Source organism: Castor canadensis, chromosome 15 (assembly GCF_047511655.1).
Source record: "Castor canadensis chromosome 15, mCasCan1.hap1v2, whole genome shotgun sequence".
Taxonomy (NCBI): Eukaryota; Metazoa; Chordata; class Mammalia; order Rodentia; family Castoridae; genus Castor; species Castor canadensis.
This window is the reverse complement of record NC_133400.1, coordinates 57,416,327-57,443,454: the sequence shown is the minus strand read 5'-3', so window position 1 is coordinate 57,443,454 and position 27,128 is coordinate 57,416,327. Positions and strand designations below refer to the sequence as shown.

The 27,128-nt window shown below is 39.2% G+C and overlaps 2 pseudogenes; both read left to right on the top strand.

The window, feature by feature from the left end:
• The first annotated feature begins 23,391 nt into the window (after positions 1-23,391).
• On the top strand, positions 23,392-25,568 carry LOC141417283 (unconventional myosin-X pseudogene; annotated as a pseudogene).
• A 19-nt stretch (positions 25,569-25,587) lies between these two features.
• LOC141417252 (unconventional myosin-X-like) lies at positions 25,588-26,535 on the top strand (annotated as a pseudogene).
• Positions 26,536-27,128: the final 593 nt, after the last annotated feature.

Below are 27,128 nucleotides of genomic sequence, written 5' to 3'. Positions count from 1 at the left end.
TTATATCACATTCCAATGTCACAGTTCCTTCTATTTTGGATAAAGACTTTATCTACTATCTCTTATGCCCCTTCCATCTCATTCTCCACATTTGTTACAGTATTTTTACATTTACATTTTTGTAACTCTTTGCACAGTTTTCTACAATTGGAATGAAATATTTTGTTTTTAAATTAGATGAATCCTGAATTTTCAAATGCCACAAACACCATTTTAAATATAGTAACCATGTATATTGCCCATCATTTCTTTACATTTGCTGCTATGTAGAAAATTCAAAGGCTGTTCTTTGAATATATATGTGTATGTATGTGTATAAAAGTATAGAAATATATATATATATTCTGCCTTAATATGACAAGTTTCTTATTCCTAAATATATCTAAGATTTTTTTCATTCATCCAGTTCAATTACTTCATGAGTGTTTATCTTGATCTTGGTGGAAATCTAATCCCTATCAATTTACTATAGTATTTTATCCTAAAGATTTATATCTTACTTTTAGGAAAAATCTCCATTTATATCTTTGAATAGCTTCCTATCATTTTTTTGGCTTTCTGGTCAAATTTACTCTGAGTGTGCTTATAATTCCTGCTGCTTTTAATATCTGTAGGTAAGATGGTAGCTAAGGCAACTTGGTCCCACCTAGACATTCAAATAACTGATTATTTCTCTATTTACTCCAAGACCTTCAACAGTCCAAAGACCTCACAATTTTAATTAAATCTTTTGTTTCTGTGATACCAGAAGCCATGGCCATAAAGATTGACTAAGGATCTGAAACCTTGCCCCCCCCATAGAATAACAGTGTGCTGGGAGTGATGGCACACTTCTGTAATTACAGCTGATCTGAAGATAGACATCAGAGGATCAAGGTTCTAGTCCAATCTAAGCAAAGCATAGTCATTCTCAAATCTCAGCCAATAAGCTGTGCATGATGCTGTGCAGCTGTCATCCCTGCTACTTGGAGGTAGTTAGGAAAATAGTAGACTCAAGCCTAATGTGTTCATGACTCCGAGTGTGACTCAACTGTTAGCATTCCTAGGAAGAGTGAGGTTCAGCCTTTGTCCCAATACCAACAAAAAATAACAAAAGTGTTAGAAGAAAACTTCATAAACATCATTTATTGGGACAATAGGGAAAATTTGATTATTGACCCTTATTTTAGGAATTTCAATATGAATTTTTGATAATTTAACAGTATTAAATTTCTTTACCTATGTCTTTGGAGTGAACATGTAATATTAAAATGTGCATGGTGAATAGTCTTCATGCTATCCTTAAAATAATTCTATAGCCTTGACAAATTTAAAAACAGTTAGGAGAAAATTGCATTAAAAATCCCCTTGGCTCCTTGCCAAGCATGCTTCAGTTATTCACATTTGTGCTTCACATTGACTGTTACTACCTGTTCTTACAAAGTTCAATGTTGAGGCTTATAAGATTTTCTATTACTTTAAGCAGTGAAACATTTGGGCCTCAATTCAAATTATTTGCAATTTTCAAGTCCAGCAACACTTCATTCCAAGAGATAGAATAAGTGTTCTGATGTGCTGAAAAGTGAGGCTGGTTTCATAGAGAATGCATGATAAAACCAGACAAAGCAAAGAGCACTTTTGTCATTTCAGAGTCACTTTCCTTATAAGTGGGGACAGGGAGACAGAGCAATAGTGAAACATCTGGTTGATTTGTAGTTACTCCAGATCACTTTCTTTTCAGTACTACAGCAGAAGGAACTTCAGGACCTTGCCAATTGAAACTGACCTATTGGGAAATTGGCTGTTATCTTTTTCTTCTGATTTTTCCTTAGGTCAGGTAACAACTTAGCTTCACTTGGTCATGGAGAAATATTAGCATGAGTGTTAGGAAACAACAGATTTGCAGAATTCAATTTAAAATTCAATAGGCTAAAATTAAAAAAAATTCACTCATGGAGTTACTGGCAGAATGGAGGTGGCAGATGAAAATAGAGTGAATATGAAAGCAGAACAAAAGAAATGAACAATCTAAATAACATACAATAAACCAAAAAAGGAAAAAAGTACAAAGGACAGAACCTCAAGGATTAGTGGGAGTACAGAAAAGGCATTACCCATATTATTTTATTACTGGATGAGGGTGTTCCATCAGATTCCCATTTTCCAGGCCAAATCACTGGTATTTCAGAACTACAATTGGGAAAAGAATTCCACACTGTCTCACACAGAAAACAGAGTCTCACAAGGTGGAATTTTAACAAGTTCTAGAAAGAATTTCTTTTGATAAAAAAGGATAAAAGTAGGAGAAAGTTTTGAAAGAGAGAAAGAAAGTCTCCTCTTGATAGAAGTGATGTATGAGAGACAAGCTTTTAATTGGCCACTCTTGTGTGGGTTCCATGTGCTCTGAGCTGGGAAATACACATCATCAAGTTGAGGTATAGCAACTCTAATCATAAGACAATGGTTTTGGGTGACTAAGGTGGATGCTAAAACATGGAGATGTGATCTAGGCATACCCAAAACAAGGGAACAATGGGTGAGTTTCAGGACTTCCTTTGGTAAGACATGCCTTTCATTTTTCAATCTCTCTACTCAATGAAAGAGCAGTGTAGAGTGTTAACATCTCAAAGGGGAAGGAGAGATGAAAAGTATTCTGAAAAACAATTTCACCTTTACTGAATGTATAGAGACTTTTTTTGTCATTATTCTGTAAACAGTACAGTATAAACTACTTACATAACTTCTATATTGTTTTAGGTATTATAAGTAATCTAAATTTAGTTAAAGTATATGGGGGTATTTGAAAATAATGTGCCATTTTTATAAGGTACTGAACTTCTGTGGACTGTGTTATACAAGGCAGCAATTGGAAAAAAATCTCTGACCTCTGATTCTGAGGGACAGCCATACCAAACCAAACAAGTCAAGAAAGCTTTTTCTATCAATTCAAAGAGTGAATATTAATAGGTTACACTCCCTATGAAAAAAAATTCAATATTATCAGACTGACACAAAAGACCAGATTCTAAGTGAATGGTATTTTTAAGAGATATCATTAAGTATGTAAGCGAAAGGCTGAGGGCATGGCATCATTCAAATCATTTATCTCTGATGAAAGACCCTGACTCCAATCTTAATCCTGCCCCCAAAAAGGTAAATAACAGAAATAATTTAGCGGTAAAATAATTTCCTAAATTTCTTGTTGTTTATTTGTTCTTCTATTTTTATTGTTTTGGCATCTCAGTTATTTGCTAGGGACAGGCTTGGACTATGGCAGTAGTTGTACCCTCCCACAAAGTTGGGATGACAAGTGCCTGTGGCCATACAGCATATTTTTTGAGATAGGTGGGGTTCTGCTCAGCAACCCTTGAACCATGATTCTCCAACACAATGTAGCAGAATTGAATAATATTTTGCCAGCATGTAATATTTTCCTGAAACACAGTTAAGGGTATCCTGGGGCTAGGGCTTGTTGCTTTTGAGGGGACATCTCTTGCTAATGCTGGGTATATTAATGACAGTTTTGTTTTCCATGTCAAGCAGTCACTCAAGGATGTTTAACTCATTGGTAGCCTAAACAATAAAGATTGCTTCTTGCTCCTGACAAAGCCTGTTGCTGTAAGTCACCTCTTATTAGTTTCCTAACTGGTCTCTGTCTCTCAATGGGAAACAGTACCAGGAAAACTTCCTGCCCTGAGGAACAATAGGAGGGCTGTTTTATATAACTCATTTCTTAGAATGTCACTCTGTCAGGATCCTGTGTCTCTATGTTACTGGAAACCTTAGCCATAATGTTTTGCTAAAGTTCTGGCCCATTCACCTGCACTAAGAGTAAAGGATTGCTGTGAGTGGTGGCTCATTCCTATAATTCCAGCTGCATGGGAGGTGAACATATGGAGGATCGAGTTTTGAGGATAGCCTAGGCAAAAATTAGTGAGTCTCAAATCTCAACCAATTTGCTGGTACAGTGGTGAATTCCTGTCATCCCTGCTATGTGGAGACGCATACATAGTAGTATGAAAAATAATTAAGGGTGCCACCATGAGTCCCTTAGTTTCCTTAAGTACCACCAAAACCAGCAAACAAAAATAAACAACACCTACCAACACAACATCAAAAGAAGAGAGAGAGAGAGAGAGAGAGAGAGAGGGAGAGAGAGACAAAGACCTGGTTGATGTTGAACTGTGATCCTCTAGCCATGTTCTTCTGGATCCTCTCAGCATCCCAGGAAGTAACGTTTACGGTTTTGAGAATTGGCCCCAGTAACCTGAGATATTCAAGTTAGATTTCCATTTATCCAAGAATCAAAGTGAAAGAAAAGAGGGATAAGGATTTTCCTGACTTGTAGGAATTCCAAAAAAATTCTTCAAATCATAATGAGTACTTTGCCTCTTCAAAAGAAACAGGACAATTTAAAAAAAAATAGAAGAGTCTCTATTCCCTTTTCCTGCATGGGGAACAAGAAATGTTTCTTCCTTGTTTCTTGTTTCCCACTTATTCCCACTTTTATCCTGCTTTAATAATAAACTTTAATATCGGTTTCACTAAGAAAATATACAGACAGAGAGAACTTGAGCAAACTTTACAGACTAGTAGCAAATTTGATTACTGATTCTTGTTTTATATATTTCCATAGAAACTCTATTCTTACTCTGACAACATTCCCTTGCTTTTGAACCAGTTTCTTCTACAGACATCCCCTGACCAGTCACACTAGTTTGATTTTAACTGTCCTTCTTTGCTAGAATTAGACTCCTTCAATGTTGTGTTATCAACCTGTGAGGAGATGTGAGAGACAAGCTGAGTAAATGCCAATGAAACTTGTTGTCAAAAGACAACTGTTACAAATTTCTTCCAGGAAAATAGGAAACATAACAAAAGAGAATAAATAAATCTAAGGAAAATAATGAGTGAAATATAAGTCCTTACCAGAGTGCTTTTCTATGAGTGCCATTGTAAATGCTTTAGAGAAGAATCCAAAGGGCAGATGAAAAAAATCACTTAGAACTCCCTAGAGAATTTTCTTCAATGTTCAGCAATTGATCACATAGCCTATTTTCATTGCATATAGCCTTTTAGGATACTAATTATGATTGACTATATTAATTAACATCATCAGCTCTTCTTATTATCTCTTAATTATACATTTAAACTCATAATTTTAGTGTAAAGAATGACAAGATAGACAGATAGATAGATAATATATAAGAAAATCTTCATTTAATTTTTTTATTTTGGGTAAATGATTTTTAAATAAGTTACAATATACTTACTTCTTACAGATGTGCTTTATGTGTGACCAATGTCCAAGCCATTTAATCAAGTGACACTGCTTTCCTTTTTAGAAAACATATTCTTGAGGAATACCTAGCAAGGCACTCAAATTCTTTGCCAGAGCAATGAGGCATGAGAGACATTAAAGGAATACAATAGGATATGAAGAAGTCAATTTTTCCCAATTTGCAAATGATATATTGTTATATCTAATGATGCCATCAAGAATACTTAGGTCTAATAAATACTTATAGCAAAGTAACAACATATAAAGCAAGCATATGAAAACCAGTAGCTTTTCTATATAGCTACAATGAGCAAGCTGAGAAAACAAAACAGAACAGAAAAACAAACCTACTCACAGTAGCCAAAAAAAACCCTGAATATCTTGGAATGAACATAACAAAGGAGGTGAAGGACCTCTACAAAGACAATTATAAAGCCTTGAAGAAAGAAATGAAAGAACACACTAGAACATGGAAAGACTTCCTATCTGCCTGGATTGGAAGAATAAAATCTTCTGAATTTGGCTATACTACAAATAGCAATCTACGTATTCAAAGTCATCCCCATAAAAATAGCCAATGACATATTTCACAGAATGAGAAGATAGGCTAAAATAACACAATGTAACAGATCAAATATATACCTATTAAAGCAAATGCATGAAAAAAGTGAGAGTCCTTTCTTTACCCTTCACAAGGGTTTGGGGGTAGGGTTCACAGAAGATTTTGGGCTTTGAATGAATGCATCTTCATGAATTATTATATTTGATATAGCAAACAGGTTTTTTTTAATTCATCCACCAGCCGTTTGTTGTGATGGATTTTTTCAAAATAGGGTCTCATAAACTATCTGCCTGGGCTGGCTTTGCAATGTGATCCTCCTGATATCTGCCTCCTGAGTAGCTAATATTATAGGCGTAAGCCACTGCACCTGGCTACTTTTGTAATGTGAATAGAAAGAAATTCGAACAACTTAAAAACATATTTAATTATATTTCTGAGTGTGTGCCTGTGTGTGTGTGTGTGTGTGTGTGTTGATAAAGAGGGAACAAAGGGCCTCACACACACACTATTCAAGAACTTCTCTACCACTGAGATGCAACCTCATCCCTAAATATATTTTCAAATCTATATTCAGAAATCACCTTTGCTTTAAGTACTAATAAATTATTTTGACGTACTTCAAATATTTTGACACAAAACCTCAAAAATTTCTCTCCAAAAGAAAATACATCCTCCTTTCTCTGGCTGCATTGTAATTAGAAAATGTAGTTGCTATTTGCTTCAGGTTCAGGCCTGTAATCCCATCACTGGTGGGAACCATGACCAGGACAATGGAGGTGCACGCTGGCCCTGCAGAAAAGCAAGACACTATTTCCAAAATAAAAAAAGACGTGAAGATGGGACTCAAGCCATAGAGCACCCACATAGCCAGCACAAAATCATGAGTTCAAAGCACACTGCCACCCAAAAAAGAAAAGCTAAAAAAGGAAACCTGGGAATGGAGGCACAGGCATGTTGTCCCCATACTTGGGTGCCTGAAGGAGGAGGAACATGTGCTTGAGGACAGTCTGAGCCACATAGTGACAGACTATCTCAAAAAACACAAAACAGCAGTAATAACAGAAAGGGGAAAACTAACTTTGACAATTAGGAAAACATAAATGATGATTAGTAGTCACTAGTACAGATGAAACTCATGAGTCAGACTTAAGCCTATATAAAAAAAATCGTGGACACCAATGCATTCAGTTTTCGTTCTTTACTATTATTTTTTTGGGGGAAACTGAGGTTTGAGCACATGGCTTCACGTGTATAAATAAGGTGCTCACAAATGCCAGGCGGGTGCTCTGTGGCTTCAGCCAACCCTCCAGTGTGGGAAATCCTCAGGACCCCCAAACCCTCTTGGAAAGGAATGGAGTCACAGTAGCTTTTGTGCAACAGCCCTAAGAGAGATTGCAATGGTCCAAAAGGATAGTTTCTGAACAACCCTGTTCTCTCTCTACATGGGACTGGGAAAACCCAGTCCTAAGAACATGCTGTTCTGCACTTGGGCTCATAGCCATAGCAACATGACAGCCAATCCTAGTACAGAGGTCAAGGGAAACTTGGGGACTGTCACATACTCCTTCCTGCTTTTCTGCACTGCTTAAATACTCTCTTCAGAAAGTAAACTACACCATTGCTGCCAGGCACAACCCTGAGTTCATGTCATTATTTGCTGCTTGAGCACCCAAGGTCTTGGCAGTATAATTCAAGGAAGGACAGGCTTGCTGGGGAGCCCCAACCCAAAGTGTCACCAACCATAAGTTGGGGGACAGAATGGGGAACTCACTGAGTTCAGAATATAGTCATTTCTTATAGCTACTGCACTGTTTGCTAAAAAGTAAGGCTATATCTTACACCCAGGGACAAATTTAAGATTTTATAGAGACAGTTATTTGATTTAATCCTTAGTTTCCTGAACATGGAACTTTGGATTCTGATAGCTGGAAGCATATAGGTGAAAATGTAAAAAGAACTCACCAAAGAAGAGAAAATATTCCTATTCAGTTTTTGGCATGTGGTCCTCTAGTAGTCCCCCTAGCTTGGGACCTCTAAAAGTTCCTTCTAAAGAGGCTCATGAATCATCCAGAGAACAGTAAGGAAGACAATAACAAGGATAAGAAGAATGCCAACAAGGAGGAGGAAAGGCCTCCCCCACAAAAACATGTAAAATTTAAGGTTTCCCCTATGGAGGATTCTGCACCACCTTATGCTGGCCTTTACCCATCATTGGCCCCATTTCAGGTTGATCCTTAGACCTGTGCCATACCTAAGGCAAAAACAAAATGGAGAGAGGAAAATGAAGAAGTTTCCCTGGAAACAACTTTCAGGCAAATCTTATTGGAGGATGGGAATAATGACCCTTCTCCTCTGCCTTTGGCTTTTTCATCTTCCGAGAACCCTCTAGCCCTTCCAGTCATCCTGAGGCTTCAGGGACAACAAAGGCATGAGACCATTTCTCTTGAGGTACTTAAAAGATTTACAGATTCAGTCAGGGAGAATGGGGCTAATGTTCCTTACGCTCTTACTCTATTGGAAAATCTGAGTCAAGAAATTTGTACACCATGGGACTACAAGCAGTTAGCCCAAGCTTGTCTTAGTCCTGGGGATTTCCTAATTTGGAAGGCAAAATATTATGATGAATGTGATGCACAGGCACAAAGAAATAGGGATACAGGGGTTCCTTTAACTGAGGACCAACTGCAGGGGATGGCCCATTTGCCAATGCCCTTCACCAGATACAAGGCATGCCCCAATATTTTGATCCACTAAGACTTTGTGCCAAGAGAGCTTGGAGTAGCCTCCCTGACTCTGGCAGAGAATCAACGGAAAGTTTCTTGCAACTAAAACAAAAGGACAATGAGCCATAGGCTGAATTTTTGACTCATGTAAAATGTGTTATCAGCTGCAAAATTCAACATGCAGATGTACAAAGGTTCTTGGTTCACCAAATTGCATATGAGGAGGCTACCAAAGAATGCAAACAAGCTATCAGACCTGTAAAGAAGGGAGATCTTTCTACCTAGGTTCCTGCTACCCAGGATATTGGCACCAAACCTATATGGCCACCGCTCTTACAGCCACAGTAATGAAAGGGAGCCCTACTATTTCCCACACTACATGCTTTGGTTGTGGACAAAAAGGCCACTGGAAAAGAGACTACCCTGAGGGCAAAGGTTACCAGGGCCCAAAGCATGTCCCACCAGGAGGAAAACCTTCTAAAATGTGCCCACGATGCAATAAGGCTATCATTGGGCTAAAGACCGTAAATCCAAATATCATGCTCATATGATGGGAGAGCTTTAAACAGGACTGGGGGCAACCTACAGCCACACTACAAGAAGGAACAACTTCCTGTATCCAGTGGGAAAACTCCCGGAGCTCAGGATTTAATCTCCTGGTCTTAGAGGCATCAACCATCTCTCCGGGTAATACACCAGTCCTGGTAACATGTCATTTCTATAACTCTGTAAAAAATTAACAGGAATAATCAGGGGGAATGAAAAGTATCTTCTTCAAGGACTAACTCTGCATCCTTATTATACTATGTTGCAATCCAAGTCTCTAATAACAGTTTATGTTTTTAACTCTAGGCAATGGATAGGATTAGAGAAGGATGCCAAGATTGCAGTATTTTTGCCTTTACCATCTGAGACCTCTCCTCAAATATATTTGATTCAATCCATTTTAAATCAAAGGCCCTTAGATACTATCTATATTAGGGAAATAGATTTTTGAGGTTTTCTAGACACAGGAGCATATCAGAATGTTATCCCTCAATCATTATGGCCTAAACATTGGGGAACAAAAAGAGGAACCACAGTACAAGAAGTAGGGGGACCACAATTAGCCAAAGTTAGTGCAGAGATACTCCAATGAGAAGATGAAGAAGGCAATTCAGGGACTTTTCAACCTTTCATAACTGCAGGACTACAATCTGCTTATGGGGGACAGACATAATGCAACAATTGCACATGACTCTTACCATGCACAAAGATCAACTTTGGGCGGAGGACTTTTCCCAAGCTCAACAAGATACAACAATCATGAGACTGTGGGAGAAGGCCTTTTCCCAACATCTTTCCTGTTTCTATGGCCTTAATTATTCCTGTAACCACCCCCGTCCTTGGGGCCACTGATATGAAGTCCTAGCCCACAGATATACCACTTAAATGGTTAATCAATGAGCCTATATGGGTTGATCAGTGGCCACTTTCAGGACAAAAATTACAAAAGGCTCATATTTTGATACAACAGCAAATAAAAGCTGGAATGTGGAGCCTTCCAATAGTCCACAGAATAGTCCTATTTTTGTAATAGAAAAAAAGGCCAAAGGAAAATATAGATTAATACATGACCTTCGAGCCATTAATAAAGCTATGCAAAGCATGGGAGCTTTACACCCTGGACTCCCTTCTCCTGCCATGATTCCTGAAGGATTTGCAATTTTAATTATAGATTTAAAAGATTGCTTTTTTACTATCCCATTACATGACAATGATAAGGAAAAATTTGCCTTTATGTTGCCATCCATTAATAATGAAAAACCAGCTCAACGATATCAATGGAAGGTATTACTTCGAGGCATGAAAAACAGTCCCACCATATGTCAGGCCTATGTCCATGCCACTCTTATAACCTTCTATAAAAATGGCTATAAATTAAATATTTTCATTATATGGATGATCTTTCAATTGCTCATCCCTTATTTACACTATTACAACAGGCCCTCAGAGACTTACACAGATGCTTAGCCAAGGAAGATTTAAGTATAACTCCTGACAAAAGACAGCTCTGTCCACCATTCAAATATTTGGGACACACTATAGTTGATAATATAGTCAAACCTCCTGAACTAAAATTAGACATAAAAGAGGTTATGACATTAAATGAATTACAGATACTATTAGGAAACATTAATTGGATTTGGCCTTTTCTTAAGAGTCCCTTGGACTCTTTAAAACCTGTATTTGAATTATTAAAAGGGGACTCACAATTGAACTCATTAAGAAAATTAACTCCAGAATCACAACCAGCTATACAACTTGTTGAAACCACTCTTCAACATAGTTTCATTAACAGGATAGACCCCAGTCAGCCCCTCCAGCTACTCATATGGGGTACTCCAAGTACTCCAACAGGGGCTATTATACAATGGCCAAATAAGATGATAGAGATGCTCTTTACCCATAACACCCCTCTAGGACTATGACTCCCTATATACAAGAGATAATGTAACTTATTATGAAGGGAAGGCAAAGATGCAAACAATTGTCTGCCAATGATTCATCACTCATACTCCCTTCACCAATATTCAGATAGACTATCTTTATCAACAAAACTGTTTATGGCAAATTGCAATTAGTAATTACTCAGGACAATTTGACGATCACTATCCCAAATACCCTACCATAAAATTTTTAACTTCTCAGGCCTGGATTCTACCTTGCATAACAGCCACCAAACCCCTACCGAATACAATCACAGTATATACTAATGGCACCAGTAAAGGGAGAGCCGGTTATATCACTTACTCCCCCTTGGGGACATGTATAGAACAAATAAACTTTGCAACTCCAGGAGCAACTGCACAACATGCTGAAATCTTAGCAGTTCTTACAACCCTGTGAGCTCTCCCTGATCCAGTCAAAATAGTTTCAGACTCCCAATATGTAGTTAAATCTATTAACTCTATTGAAACAGCTAGACTAAAAGGAGGGTCTAATTCTACCATTTTTCAGTTATTCACACAGGCTCAAATAGTCATTCAGGCTCATACTTCTCCAGTTTTTATTACTCATATCTGTTCACATACAGGCCTGCCTGGCCCTATGGCCAAAGGAAATCAAGCAGTAGATCAGCTCATCTCCTTCACTGCTGCTGAGAACTCTCAAAATCCTTCTTCCATTTTTCAACAGGCCTTACAAATTCACTCTTTACCTCACCAGAGTGCTAACACATTACACAAGCAATTCCCAACCTTGATTTGAGACTAATGCAAACATATTATTAGGGCCTGCCCCACTTTCAGTACTCTTCTACTTTGGGCTCTAATATTGGCATCAACCCTCGTGGTCTAAAAGCAAACCATATCTGGCAAACTGATGTCACTCATATTCCCCAGTTTGGCACCTGAAAATATATTTATGTGACAGTGGACACATACTCTGGTGTCCTCTGCCTCATACCACACAGGAGAAAATACCAAACATGCCCTTGGTCACTTACTCAGTGCTTTTGCAACCTCTGGAATTCCAAAGTCCATAAAGGCAGACAATGGTCTCCCCTACACAAGTAAAAAATTTCAAGAATTCTGTAAATCATGGGACATCACTCACAATACTGGAATTCCTTATAATCCTCAAAGCCAAGACATTATAGAACAATAGCATCAAAAGATCAAAAACCAACTTTTAAAAATAAGAAAGCGGGAGTTCATCCCCAAGTCTCCACATATGATCAAGGTATTACACCTATGGAAAAGCACTTCCATGCATGGAACACCTGCCCACCTGTGTGTGTTCTTCGGAAGAATTTAGAGACAAACACATGGCAGGGACCTGACCCTTTAGTTACTAGAGGCAGAGAGTATGCTTGTCTTTCCAGAACATGAACAACAACCAAGATGGCTGTCTCTGCAATGCATCAAACCAGTCACAGCCATTTACAGGACCCATGAAAAGGCTTTGGTTAGAAAACCAACCATGATCTTGTCACTGACTGAAAAAGAAGAAGTAAACTCTATGTCCTACAGTGATCTGGGGAGGTCCTTAAAGAATTAATCACCCAAGCTGAATGCTGGGGTGTTACTACTGGACATGATATTACTAAACCTGAGATGCTTCTTGTCTGTTTGTTGGCTGTCCTTACTATTAATTCCCAGAGGGCCAAAGCAGAGGAAAATTACACACACTAGTCATTTGTGCCTCATCCTCCTATCCATCATCCCAGAGTTTGGGGAGAACCATTGCCTGTATTTTGCAATTATGCTTCTCATACCTTAGGAAGTGGACTTTTGCCTGATAGTTATAACATCTCTGAACAGCTACAATTATCTCAATATGATGGTTTCTTTATAGGACACCCTATGTACATTTTTCCCCCTGGAGATATTAGTATGACTTGCCCTATACCTGGTCTATAGGCTCAACTTAATTATAGATATAATTGGAGTAGGTTGCTGACTCTCCACAGTCGTCCTTGTTAATAATTGTACTGATGCTAACTGCACTAGACCCCATACATCACCTCCTTTTTTCCCCCACTGCCCTAAGGTACAGACTTATGCACAGGCCTAGGTATTGATCATGTGCCTTGGACAACTTGCATAGGACTTTACCCTGCACCTATACATCCTCGGGTGCTTTTTATGTCTTGGACTCTTCTCCCTACTTGGTATAAGTCTAATCCCTCTGAATCAGTTTACCCTGAGCTGTTCTCTGATATTAACTGGGGATCTAGACCCAAAATATGGCATGGCCCCACCCTCTGCCACTCTGTTATTCAATATCAACACCACCTTGAATATGCTGCTTATTTCTTTCAAACCTAATAAACTCTCCTCTTGCAATGTCACTGTTTTTCCTAAAAATCTAACCTTCTCTTGGTGTTCCTCTAATTCTAAGCATCCACTCAACTTTTCAGTCAGCCCTCCTCATTCCTTTCTTATTGGTAATCTAAACTTTTCTGTTACTGCAAGCCAGAAGTTAGGACATATGCAATGTAATAACTGTACCTTATGTGCTTGTATTGATTCCTCAGTCACCTCTCCTTTTTTATCGTGCACCATCCTCCCTTTGCTTGGTTACCAGTTACCTTAAACCATACCTGGACTGGTGACAATGGGTTGGCATTACTACATCTAGCCCTAGAACAGATTCATCACCCCAAGAGATTCTTGGGTGCGCTCATCTTTGGAATTGTCTTATAATGCACGTAGCCAGCACAATCGCTGCTTCAATGGCATTAACCCAACAAATTCGAACAGCTCCTTATGTAAATACTCTCACCAAAAATGTTTCTAACATATTGCATTCTCAAAATGACCTTAACAGGGACCTTCAACAAGGGATCCTCAAACTACAGGAAGAATTGAACCTTATGGAAGAAACCCTCACTGGAGTAGTCTTATACATACAGCTCAACTGTGATTCCCAGTATTGTCACATCTGCATTATCGCTGCTCAAGGGAATGGCACTTACCACAACTGGACTTTGATACAACATTATATTCAGGGAGCTTGGACTCAAATTTCAGCCACACACATTCAGTGCATGACTAAAGGTATTCTTGAGCTATAAGCTGCTCATCTCTCTACTATCTCCCTGGACTCTATGCAGAGTTGGCTAGCAAACTTCATCCTAGTTATTGATTTAATTTTGGACTCAAAGGACAAATAGTCATAGGTGGACTCATGCTTTTGGGTCTACTTAGTATCATATGGCTAAAAAGACTAATCACTTAAGAAACTAAACGCCTCAAAAAAGAAAAATTTCTAAACAACTTTTTCATAAAAAATAAAAAATAGGGAATATGGGAAAACCTCAGGACCACCAAAGCCTCTTGGAAAGGACCAGAGTCACTGTAGCTTTTGTGAAACAGCCCTAAGAGAGATTGCAACAATCCAAAAGGATAGTTGCTGAACTCCCCTGTTCTCTCTCTGCATGGGACTGGGAAAACCATGATCCGTAAACATGATGTTCTGCATTTGGGCTCATAGCCATAGCAACGTGACAGCCAATCCTAGTACAGAGGTCAAGGGCAACTTGGGGACTGCCACATAATCCTTTCTGCTTTTCTGCACTGCTTAAATACTGTCATCAGAAAATAAACTGTGCCATTGCTGCTTGGCACAACCCTGAGTTTGTGTTATTATTTGCCACTCAAGCACCCAAGACCAGAGTTGGAGCCCCCACTGCAGCTGGACTGTGGCACTCCAGTCAAGCTTTTATTCCTTACTAAGCCAATATAAGAATTCTTCAAAAAGGAAATTGCCAAAACAAGTTTAAAATAATTAGCAATATTCTTTTCTCCCCAAAAGCAGAACAAAAGATTAGCAGCAAAAATGAACACCTTGGAAAGTTTTTTAAATGACAAAGCAGGTGTTGGGACATCAAATCTATCCTATGAAAGGGAATGAAGGCTAGTGACAGGAGACATGGAAAACATTAGAGAAAGGGATAAGAAGAAAGAGCAAAGCCCCAACTAGTGCCATTGATTTTTCTCTGGTAATCCCCATTTTCTGGTAAGATGTTCATTTCTCCACATGTTTTCTTTGGAAAGTCAGAACTTAGAGAACTCTGGCATCAACCCTGGCAGAGAAATGACTCAACTAAAATAAGCATCCTATTGATGGTTACTCCTTAGAGCACAATGTCTTCATGATACTGTTTCACATTGAGAGACACAGGGCAGTTAGGAAACTGATGAAAGCTGATTTCAAACAACAGGCTTTGACACTGATCATAAGGTACACTGCCAACCTTACCTTTTGGTATTCCTTTTGTCTTCAATTCCCAACCTCTCCCCCCACCTACATGGGAGTCAAACTGCAGCACCAAATCAGAGTCTGTTAAAGGCTGAGGAAGGAGGCCACCATGTCTGTTCTTGTTCAAGCTTTTGCTGTTTTTTTCTTTTCAAATAATGTTCACCCCAGCACCATAAACAACACTACAGGCACACAAGTCCATGAGGATTTTGGTGGCTATGCTCACTAAACTTTCCTTGGTCTAAGGGCCACAACCTCAGTCTTGCATGTCTGTGTGAATTATTTGTAGATATTTTTCCATTTGCTTTGAAATAAAAATGTATTTCTGTTTTTAAGCAAAACTGCTTTTGAAACTCCTTCAAGATTATCTCACTGGGTGGTTAAGCACAAATGATTCTGATTAGGAGTTAGCTGTCTAGTTAAGGCAGTTATGCCTGTGTGAAAACGGGGCTCAGAGATCTGTCCCAGGAAGCTTTCCTGAGGGGTCAGGGTACCTTCTGAAAATGTTGTATAAATATATCAATCATTTAAAAAAACAAATGATGTAGCTGTACCCAATCCACTCTGTAAATTGGGTTGAATTTCTTCTGTCAGGAAACTGCCCTTCTCACCTCCAAGACTGCTGACTAAGGCATGAAGCTTGGCTTTTTGGAGCTGAGGAAAGAGCTTGGACCTTATGTCCTCCACACCTGTTAGATGGAAGAGGGCAAGTGGGACAAGGTCTAGAAATAAAGCCTCTCCTTGAACCTCAGGTAAGCATCAAAACAGGGACAGCCATGAATATAAATGTCAGACCAAAATTGTGAAACTACAGTAAGCCCTCATAAAGGAAATACTTTAAGACACTGGGTTGGGCAAAGATATTTTTTGGAGAAGACCTCAAAAGCACAGGCTAGAAAAGCAAAAGTAGAGCAATGAGATTATGTAAAAATAACAAGTTTGGGCACTGCAAAGAAAATAAAGTGTGAAGAGACAACCTGCAGAATAGGGGACAACTGTCCATTGTAAATGATCCACCTGACAAGGCACTGATATCCACATCACATAAGGATCTCCAATAACTCATTCACACAGAGAAAAACATCCAACTAAAAAGGTGAAAATGACTTGAATAGAAACTATTCAGAAGAAGAAATATAAATAGCTAAAAGTAGTAGCATTGTTATATGTATATATAAACATATATATATATATATGAAGTCAAGAAAACAATGGGGTAACATCATCTATGTACAGTTAGAATGTTTTTTGTATAAAAGCAAAACATAACAAATGATGGTGAGGATAAGGAAAACAGGAAAATTTTGGCACTATTAGTGCCAATGTAATTTAGTACAGCAATTAATCAATACAGGATGGAGAATTAAAAAATCCTAAAAATAAAATTGCCATAAAATCAAGAATAACCATTCCTGGGTGTATATCCATGGAAATGAAATCAATACTTTGGGCAGACATCTGGACCCCCATGTTTATTATAGCTCTATACACAGAGCCAGGTTAATCATAATTGAAAAAACAGATTTTGAAAAGCAGTATAAATACACAATGAAATGTTTTCAGCAAAACTTGATTAAATGTGGTGATTGGCTGCTGCATGGATGGACCATGAAAACTCACTTTTAAATGAAATAAGGAAAGGGGAGGAATAAATATACCATACATTCTCACTCATTTGTAGAAGTTGAAATAGTTGATCATATTGAAGCTGAGAATAGCTAGAGGTCAATACAGGTTAGGAAGGGTATGGGGGAGAAGGACTAGAAAAAGATTGGAATAACAGAAAAGAATTTCATGGTTTCTCACACAGAAAATGGAGAGTCACACAAGGTATAAGTTTAACAAGTTCTAGAAAGAATTTCTTTTAGTAAAAAAGGATAAAAGTAGGAAGAAGTTTTGAAAGAAAGAGAAAGGCACTCATGATAGAAGTGCATATATGGGAGACAAGCTCTTAATAGGTGCCCTTGTGTGGGTTCCATGTGCTCTAAGCTGGGAAATACACATCACAATGAAGTTTGGCATTAGATTCTGGGTGTCTAAGGTGGATGCAAAAACATGGAGATGTGATCTAGGCATACTCAAAACAGGAGAACAATAAATGAGTTTCAAACCTTCCTTTGGTAAGACATGCCTTCATTTTCCAGTCTCTCCACCTACTGAATGAGCAGTGCAGCTTTTTAGCATCTCAGTGGGAAGAAGAAATGAAAAGTATTCTGAACCTCCCATGGCTCCAGAGTAAATGGGATGGTTTTAGGGTAGAAGACCTGAGGGTAGGACTTAGGACTAAGTTGCAGGGCAGGGTCCAGGGTCTAAAGCTCCCCTGGGTCCTCTCTGGCCTTATAGATGGTGTCATGGCTTTCAGCTTCCCTCCCATGTTTCATGTGCTCCCCTTGGAGTGGGGGTAGGTTGTTTCCCCTGTTTCCTTCCAGGCCATGTTTGTTCTTGACATTCAAAAATATACAACAAAGAATAGCAACAATAACAAAACACCACCACAATAATTATGGGTTTTGCTTCTGCCTACCTCAATATGAAGGCAATATTTTTGGGCTATAGAAAATAAAATTCAGAAAATATATGAAAATGTTTTTAATTATAATTATCCATAATTTTATTTTATTTATTTTTTATTTTTATTGTTTTATTATTCATATGTGCATACAAGGCTTGGGTCATTTCTCCCTCCTGCCCACACCCCCTCCCTTACCACCCACCCCACCCCCCTCCCTCCCCCCCCACCCCCTCAATACCCAGCAGAAACTATTTTGCCCTTATCTCTAATTTTGTTGAAGAGAGAATATAAGCAATAATAGGAAGGAACAAGTACTCTTGCTGGTTGAGATAAGGATAGCCAAACAGGGAGTTGACTCACATTAATTTCCTGTGCATGTGTGTTACCTTCTAGGTTAATTGTTTTTGATCTAACCTTTTCTCTAGTTCCTGGTCCCCTTTTCCTATTGGCCTCAGTTGCTTTTAAGGTATCTGCTTTAGTTTCTCTATGTTAAGGGCAACAAATGCTAGCTAATTTTTTAGTATCTTACCTATCCTCACCACTCAATTGTGTGCTCTCACTTTTATCATGTGCTTATAGTCCAATCCCCTTGTTGTGTTTACCCTTGATCTAATGTCCGCATATGAGGGAGAACATATGATTTTTGGTCTTTTGGGCCAGGCTAACCTCACTCAGAATGATGTTCTCCAATTCCATCCATTTACCAGCGAATGATAACATTTTGTTCTTCTTCATGGCTGCATAAAATTCTATTGTGTATAGTGGTGGGGCATCTTGGCTGTTTCCATAACTTGGCTATTGTGAATAGTGCCTCAATAAACATGGGTGTGCAGGTGCCTCTGGAGTCACCTGTGTCACAGTCTTTTGGGTATATCCCCAAGAGTGGTATTGCTGGATCATATGGTAGATCAATGTTCAGATTTTAAGTAGCCTCCAAATTTTTTTCCAGAGTGGTTGTACTAGTTTACATTCCCACCAACAGTGTAAGAGGGTTCCTTTTTCCCCCGCATTCTCACCAACACCTGTTGGTGGTGGTGTTGCTGATGATGGCTATTCTAACAGGGGTGAGGTGGAATCTTAGTGTGGTTTTAATTTGCATTTCCTTTATTGCTAGAAATGGTGAGCATTTTTTCATGTGTTTTTTGGCCATTTGAATTTCTTCTTTTGAGAAAGTTCTGTTTAGTTAACTTGCCCACTTCTTTATTGGTTCATTAGTTTTGGGAGTATTTAGTTTTTTAAGCTCCCTATATATTCTGGTTATCAGTCCTTTGTCTGATGTATAACTGGCAAATATTTTCTCCCACTCTGTGGGTGTTCTCTTCAGTTTAGAGACCATTTCTTTTGATGAACAGAAACTTTTGAGTTTTATGAGGTTCCATTTATCTATGCCATCTCTTAGTTGCTGTGCTGCTGGGGTTTCATTGAGAAAGTTCTTACCTATACCTACTAACTCCAGAGTAGTTCCTACTCTTTCCTGTATCAACTTTAGAGTTTGGGGTCTGATACTAAGATCCTTGATCCATTTTGAGTTAATATTGGTATAGGGTGATATACATGGATCTAGTTTCAGTTTTTTGCAGACTGCTAACCAGTTTTCCCAGCAGTTTTTGTTGAAAAGGCTGCTAAATCTCCATCATATATTTTTAGCTCCTTTGTCAAAGACAAGTTGGTTAAAGTTGTGTGGTGGGTACTCTATTCTGTTCCACTGGTCTTCATGTCTGTTTTTGTGCCAGTACCATGCTGTTTTTATCATTATTGCTTTGTAATATAGTTTGAAGTCAGTTATCCTGGTACCTCCAGCATTGTTCTTTTGACTGAGTATTGCCTTGGCTATTCATGGCCTCTTGTGTTTCCATATAAATTTCTCAGTAGATTTTTCGATCTCTTTAATGAATGTCATTGGAATTTTGATGGGAATTGCATTAAACATGTAGATTACTTTTGGGAGTATAGACATTTTTACTATGTTGATTCTACCAATCCATGAACATGGGAGATCTCTCCATTTTCTATAGTGTTCCTCAATCTCTTTCTTCAGAAGTGTATAGTTTTCCTTGTAGAGGTCATTCACATCTTTAGTTAGGTTCACACCTAGGTATTTGATTTTTTTTGAGGCTATTGTAAATGGAATTGTTTTCATACATTCTTTTTCAGTTTGCACATTGTTAGTATATAGAAATGCTAATGATTTTTCTATGTTGATTTTATATCCTGCTACCTTGCTGTAGCTATTGATGATGTCTACAATCTTCTGAGTAGAGTTTTTTGGGTCTTCAAGGTATAGTATCATGTCGTCTGCAAATAGGGATATTTTGACAGTTTATTTACCTATTTGTATTCCTTTTATTCCTTCTTCTTGCCTAATTGCTCTGGCTAGGAATTCCAGTACTATGTTGAATAGGAGTGGAGATAGTGGGCATCCTTGTTTGGTTCCTGATTTTAGAGGGAATGGTTTCAGTTTTTCTCCATTAAGTATAATGCTGGCTGTAAGTTTGTCATATATAGCTTTTATAATGTTGAGGTACTTTCCTTCTATTCTTAGTTTTCTTAGAGCTTTTATCATGAAATGGTGTTGGATCTTATCAAAGGCTTTTTCTGCATCTATTGAGATGATCAAGTGGTTTCTGTCTTTGCTTCTGTTAATGTGGTTTATTATGTTTATTGATTTTTGTATGTTGAACCACCCCTGCATCCCTGGGATGAAGCCTACTTGGTTGTGGTGAATAATCTTTTTGATGTGTTGTTGAATTCGGTTTGCCATTATTTTGTTGAGGAATTTTGCATCAATGTTCATTAAGGAGATTGGCCTATAGTTCTCCTTTTTGGAGGTGTCTTTGCCTGGTTTTGGGATAAGTGTAATACTGGCTTCATAAAATGTGTTTGGCAGTTTTCCTTCCCTTTCTACTTCATGGAACAGTTTAAGGAGGATTGGTATGAGTTCTTCTTTAAAGGTCTGAGAGAATTCAGCAGAGAATCCATCAGGTCCTGGACTTTTCTTTTTGGGGAGACTTTTGATTATTGCTTCAATTTCATTTTGTGTTATAGATCTATTCAGGTGATTAATTTCCTCTTGGTTCAGTTTTGGATGATCATATGTATCTACCCAGAAAAACTGTCATTCAAAATAGATGGAGCAATAAAAGTCTTCCATGATAAGCAGAAACTAAAACAATATGTGACCACAAAGCCACCAACTTCTACACAATATACATTCTTCTCAGCAGCCCATGGAACCTTCTACAAAATAGTTAATATCCTACGGCACAAAGCAAGCCTCAGCAAATATAAGAAAATAGAAATTATACCGTGCATACTATCTGATCACAATGCAGTAAAACTAGAACTCAACAACAAAAGTAAAGACAAAAAACATGCAAACGGCTGGAAACTAAATAACTCCCTACTTAATGAACAATGGATCATTGACGAAATACAAGAGGAAATTAAAAAGTTCCTGGAAGTCAATTTAAATGAAGACACAACCTACCGGAACCTATGGGACACAGCAAAGGCAGTCCTGAGAGGAAAGTTTATAGCCATGAGTGCATATATTAAAAAGACTGAAAGATCCCAAATCGATGATCTAATGATACATTTCAAACTCCTAGAAAGACAAGAACAAGCAAATCCCAAAACAAATAGGAGAGAAATAATAAAAATAAGAGCTGAAATCAATGAAATAGAAACCAAAAAAAACCATACAAAGAATTAATGAAACATAATTTTATAATCATAAGTAAATTCTATTTACATTTTGTTGAAGGTATACTTTTTTTTTAAGTTGAGATCATTATCTACTTAATTTTGCAGCCTGTTTTTTTACATTATCCCAACTGAATTTCTGTTGCTTTTTTACTTTTAATTTTTATTAAGATATATTCATTGTATAGGAGGGATTCATTATAACATTTCTGAACAGGCTTACATGTACATTGGATAGATCACCCCACCATCTTCCCCACCCCTGGACCCTCTCCCCAATCCAGTTAAAGCAATTAGAAGAGATTGCATTTTTCTTTTACATATGTGCTTATGAAGTCCATCAACCATTTTCCAGCACTTTAATTCATTCTCCCCCCTTCTTTAATTTATTATGAGATAAATTCCTATACTCTTTTTCCTAACCAGTATTCTGTCAGTGTCTAAATTGTGGAGTCAATTTTCTATTAATGGACTGTTTCTTTTATTTGTGTTTGTAAATAATGCTGCTGTATTATTCATATACTCAAAAACTATTTCCTTAAGCTCTTGAATGTTTACTTGCAAAATCTGAATATTTTACCTTGTTATGACCTTGTTGTAGACATATACACATCTCCAAGTTGCTTTTCATTAAGACCCACAACAAACAATATTTTTGCAGTATATATAACAAGGAATATGTAGCTTTAATATACAAAGAGCACTTACAAATCAATAAAATGTTTTGGTATAAAAATAAGCAAAACAGGACAGGTGCAGTGGCTCACACCTGTAATTGCAGCTACTTGGGAGGCAGAGATCCAAGAGGATTGTGGCTCAGGGCCAGCCCAGGCCAAAAGTTAGTGAGACTCCATCTCAACTAATATCTGGGCATGGTGGCATGCAGTCTCATCCTAGCAATCCAAAAAGTGTAATTATATGGTGGGCAGACCAGCCTGGGCCAAAACACGTGAGCCTACTTGAAAAATCACAAAAGCAAAAAGGGATGAGGGTGTGGATCTGCCTAGCAAGTGCAAGGCCCTGATTCAAAGTCTAGTAGCACCAAAATAGAAAAATATGAGTAAAACTCATAAACAAGAAATTTACAAAAGGTGAAATTCAAACACACAAAAAACTGACATTCTCTATAATAGTATAATCAAAGAAATGCAACTTAAAATGATGAAAATTTTCTCAGTGTGAAGATTGAACTGGTTGTTTGGAGCAATGTTACTTTTTCCCCCTTTTTTCTTGATTTAAATAATATTTATTTATTCATTTAGGCTTTCATCATGTAGCCCAGGTTTGCTTTGAAATCCCAGTTTAGGCCAGACTGTCCTCAATACTCTTGATCTTCCTGCCTCAACTTCCCAAATACTGGGATTAGAGGCATGCATACCATACCTGGCTTGTGGCTTGCCATTAACATACTCTGTGGCAGGGAGTTCAGACTGTTACAGCCTTTTTTTCAGGGAAGGACATTCTTATCATGTCTTCTTTATTTAACTTTTAATTGCCTGACCTCACACACACACACACACACACACACACACATGTGCGCACATGTAAATATAAAGAAAGAAATGTACACACACATATAAACCTTTTGAAATCAAAGTGGAAGTGAGGAGAGTAGGACAATGGCTGGGCCTGTCCCATGATCAGTCAGTCATTTCTTTCACTCAGCACCATTTTCTTATGTCTAAGGGCACAGGATCAAAGCTGCCCTGGTCACCCCTGTAATCACAGCTTCCTGCTGTACCACTCCCCCAGGCCTGGAGTACCATTAACCACACCTCCTTCCTGATATCTCTGACCAGACCAGCCTCCTCACCCCCATAAGGCATTCTTGACTGGCTGCTCTGTATGGAGGCCTGGCCTCAGCCTCTGCCTTCAGCTCTGCTGGATGCCAGACCAGTTTGATCAGACAGCTGTGCTAAACCAGCTGTGGTACTCAAGGATGCTGAGTGAGGATTCACAAAGCAGGGTATGTGATGTGAAAACCCTTTCAGGATTTTTACAAAAGGTACAAAATGCAAATGAAGAAAGTGGCTTGGCCAGAGGACACTGCGGAAATGCAGCTTTATGATTCCTCCAATAGCAAGTGGCAGCTGGGGAAGACCAAAGTCTTCTTTCCAAAATCCTTGGAGCAGAAACTGGAGAAACTGCACGAGGAAGAAGTTTACCAGGCATTTATGGGGATCCAGGTCCACATCTTGGGCAACCTAGTATAAAAGAAATATAGAAGGTCCTTTATGGTGTGGTGACAAAACAAAAGAATTATACAGCCTTCATTATGAGGAAGAGATTTTTGCACCTGAAAAAAAGAAGCTGAGTGTTTCAGCAGCATCTCAGAGGCCAGTTTGAGCATAGAGTTTATAGGCAATTGCTGGCAGAGAACAGGATCAAGAAGAAAGGAAGAAGCCTGAGGAAGAAGAGAAGTTAAAAATGGAAAAAAATAAGACAGAGAGAGCACAAAAAGAAGCTGAACTCAGTGCCCAGCAGGAGGAAGAGGCAAGAATCAACAAGAACTGGAAGCCCTGCAGAAGAGTAACAAGGAAGCAGAAGAAGAGGTGACCCAGGAACTGAAGAAGCAGAAGGAAAACAAGCAGGTGGAGGAGACACTGCACCTAGAGAAGGAGAACCTTCAGTGCATGAAGGAGTGGCAGGATCTGTCTATGACCTAGGCCTCCCTACAGAAGCAGCAGTAGCTGCAGAAGGAGGAGCTGTGGGGCTTGGAGGAGGAGGCCTGTGTGGTGGCTCCAGAGTTTCTGGAGTCCCTCAACTTTGAGGAGATCTACCATTGTGTCCGCAACATCTAGTGGTTCCTGTCAGTGGGGAATGTGTTTTCTGGGGAATTTGGTGAAATTTGGGAAAGCGCAAATGCAAAGAAGCCCAACTTCAATTTTGCCAGTTATACCCCAAGGAGGAGGTGGACGAGGGTTTTCAGACTGACTAGGACTCCTGTAAGGACTTCCCCCAACACCAGTGAGCATGTCCACTCCAACCAGTGAACATGTGGCATCCGGACCAGCAACAACTCCTCAGAGAAGGACTCCGGCATGAATGATGGGGTGGTGGCCACCAGACCCAGCATCAACAACTGGTGTTGAGTGCCTTGGGCGTACAGGACAACTCCAGCCTGCAGGAATCTTCCAGGGGACAGTCTACCTACTGCCAGCCCAGGGCACCAGTGACCTGCCCTCCCACAAAGCACCAGAACAACTAAGAGGATGGCGATATTCAACTCTGGCAGCAGTGTGATGTGCACAGACTACCAGTGCTCTTTGTGCTCTGTGGGGACCTCCGACAGCTCTGGAGCCTTCAGGTTCAGTTCAGAGCACAGTCCTCTTTGCAGATAGTGAGAAGGACTTTGACTCAGGGTTTGATAGGAACAATGAGCTTTCTTGCCAATGTGACTCTGTGTAAAGCTTTGACACACTGTCTTACTTCCACACCTTTCTGTACATGAAAAGTGGCTTAATGAACTCCTGGAAACTCCACTGGTGTTTCTTCAAGAATGGGACCTTTCTGTGGTTCCACTCAAAGCAGGAGGCTCCCAAGCAAGGCTAGCACCACAAAAGAGCCTAGACTCTTCCACGCTGTCCAGAAGAAACTAGAAAAAGTGCTGGTTTGTTCTCTGACAGTCCAAGCTAATGAAGTTGGAAAACGACAGTGAGGAGAAGCTCAAGGGCACTGTGGAAGCCCAGATAGCCAATGGATCAGGGACAGCACCAGCAAAGAGAATGGGATTGATACTATTATGACCTATAGAACTTTCCACCTGATCCCCAAATGAAGATGCCAGCAAAATGGGATCTGGTCCACACATCCACAGACCAGGAGATTCAGGAGATGCACGAGGAGCAAGCAGATCCATAAAATGGTGTGGGCATGTTGAATGTGGGGTTGATTGATTCTGTGTGTGCCTCTGACAGCCCTGATAGGCCCAATTTGTTTGTTGTCATCACTGCCAGCTGGGTGCTGCACTGCAACGCCAGTATGCCCAAAGAGATGTACCACTGAATAACACTGTTGCAGACATTCAAGTGGAAGACCAGGGTGAAGGGCTAGGAATTCAATATGAGAGCACTTCTATTGACTCTATACCAAGCTACTCTATGTGGCCACTGTGTGGTCCAGCACCATTCAAAACATGGACCCAATCAACACCCAGCAACGGGTCCAAGATATCAACAAGAACAGCCTGAACTCAGGCACAGTGGAGCAGATCTACAAGCAGAACTGACCCTTCCATATATGCATCACCCCCTGCACTACTGGCTCTGGCCCCGTCCCTGTGGGGACATTAATCTCAACTTGCTCAAAGACAAAGTTTAGACAACCCTTCAGAATAAAGCCATAAAGATATCCAACTCCATCCAGCAAATGGAATCAATGTCTGACCCCATCCTGATAATCCAGAGCATCCTGCAGATGGGGCACAACCTCTGACTTCTGTGGGCTGAGCTGTACTGTCAGCTTATCAAACAAACAAAACAAGGGGCCACATCCTGGCAGCACAGGTAACCTGTAGAGCTGGCAGGTCCTGATGTGCCTGAGGTGCACCTTCCTTCCCAGTATCTTAAGTTCCACCTGAAAAGAATATGAGGAACAGTTTCCAGGAACTGAGAGGGAAAAATACACCGTCTTCATCTACAAATCTCTTAAGAAAACCAATTGTAGAGAGTTTGTGTCTTCTTGAGATGAAATTGAACCTCTGATCCACAGGCAAGAAATGACATCCTCGGTGTACTGCCATGGGGGAGGCTCCTGGAAGGTCACCATCAACTCCCATACCACAGCTGAAGAGATAGTGGAGAAGCTGATCCAAGGCCTTGCCATGGATGATAGCAGAAATTTATTCACCTTGTTTGAGTACAATGGACTTGTGGACAAGACCACTGAATGCTGAACCATCTTAGCTTGTGTTTCAGCAAAGTTTGAAAAGCTGGCTGCCACATCAGAAGCAGGGAACTTACCTTGGAAGTTCTGCTTCACACTTTACTGCTTTCTTGATGTGGACAGTGTGCCAAAAGACAGCATTTAATTTATTGCTCTGTCAAGTTCAATGATCATGTACTAAGCTGTCAACCTTAACAGTCTCCATAATTTCCAAAGTTTACTACTCTTAGATGACACATGCCTTAAAAAAGAAAGAGAGAAAAATTGTACTACCACCAAACAGTCAGAAGTTACTTAACTTATAGAACCAACCCTAGTAGATCTCACCTATCCTATTGAAGGCAAGTGTTTCCCCCTTCTGGGAAGACTTGCAGAGCTTGGAAATAGGGCATGTATCCATCAGTTATGCACTAACCTCCCAGCCTGATTCCCTTAAGGTGATGGAAGGTGAGGGAGTGGGGAGGGGAGAGGAGAGCAGAAGGAGACAGTCTGTTTTAGTTGGAGGGCTGCTGGAAGCCTTTTTGTGGACATGTATTAACTTTTTGCTTTCTTTCATCTTTTAAATGTGTGTGCTTACCCATGCAAGCATGTGTTCATAAACTCAACACTTTAATTACTGTTTCATGAACATTAAACACAAAGGAGGGTACATCAATATAAACAGTCTGTGTATTTTAATAGTTCAGAGTTATAGTCATGAGTTGTCTCTTTATAAGGTGGGTTTATAAACAAACAAGA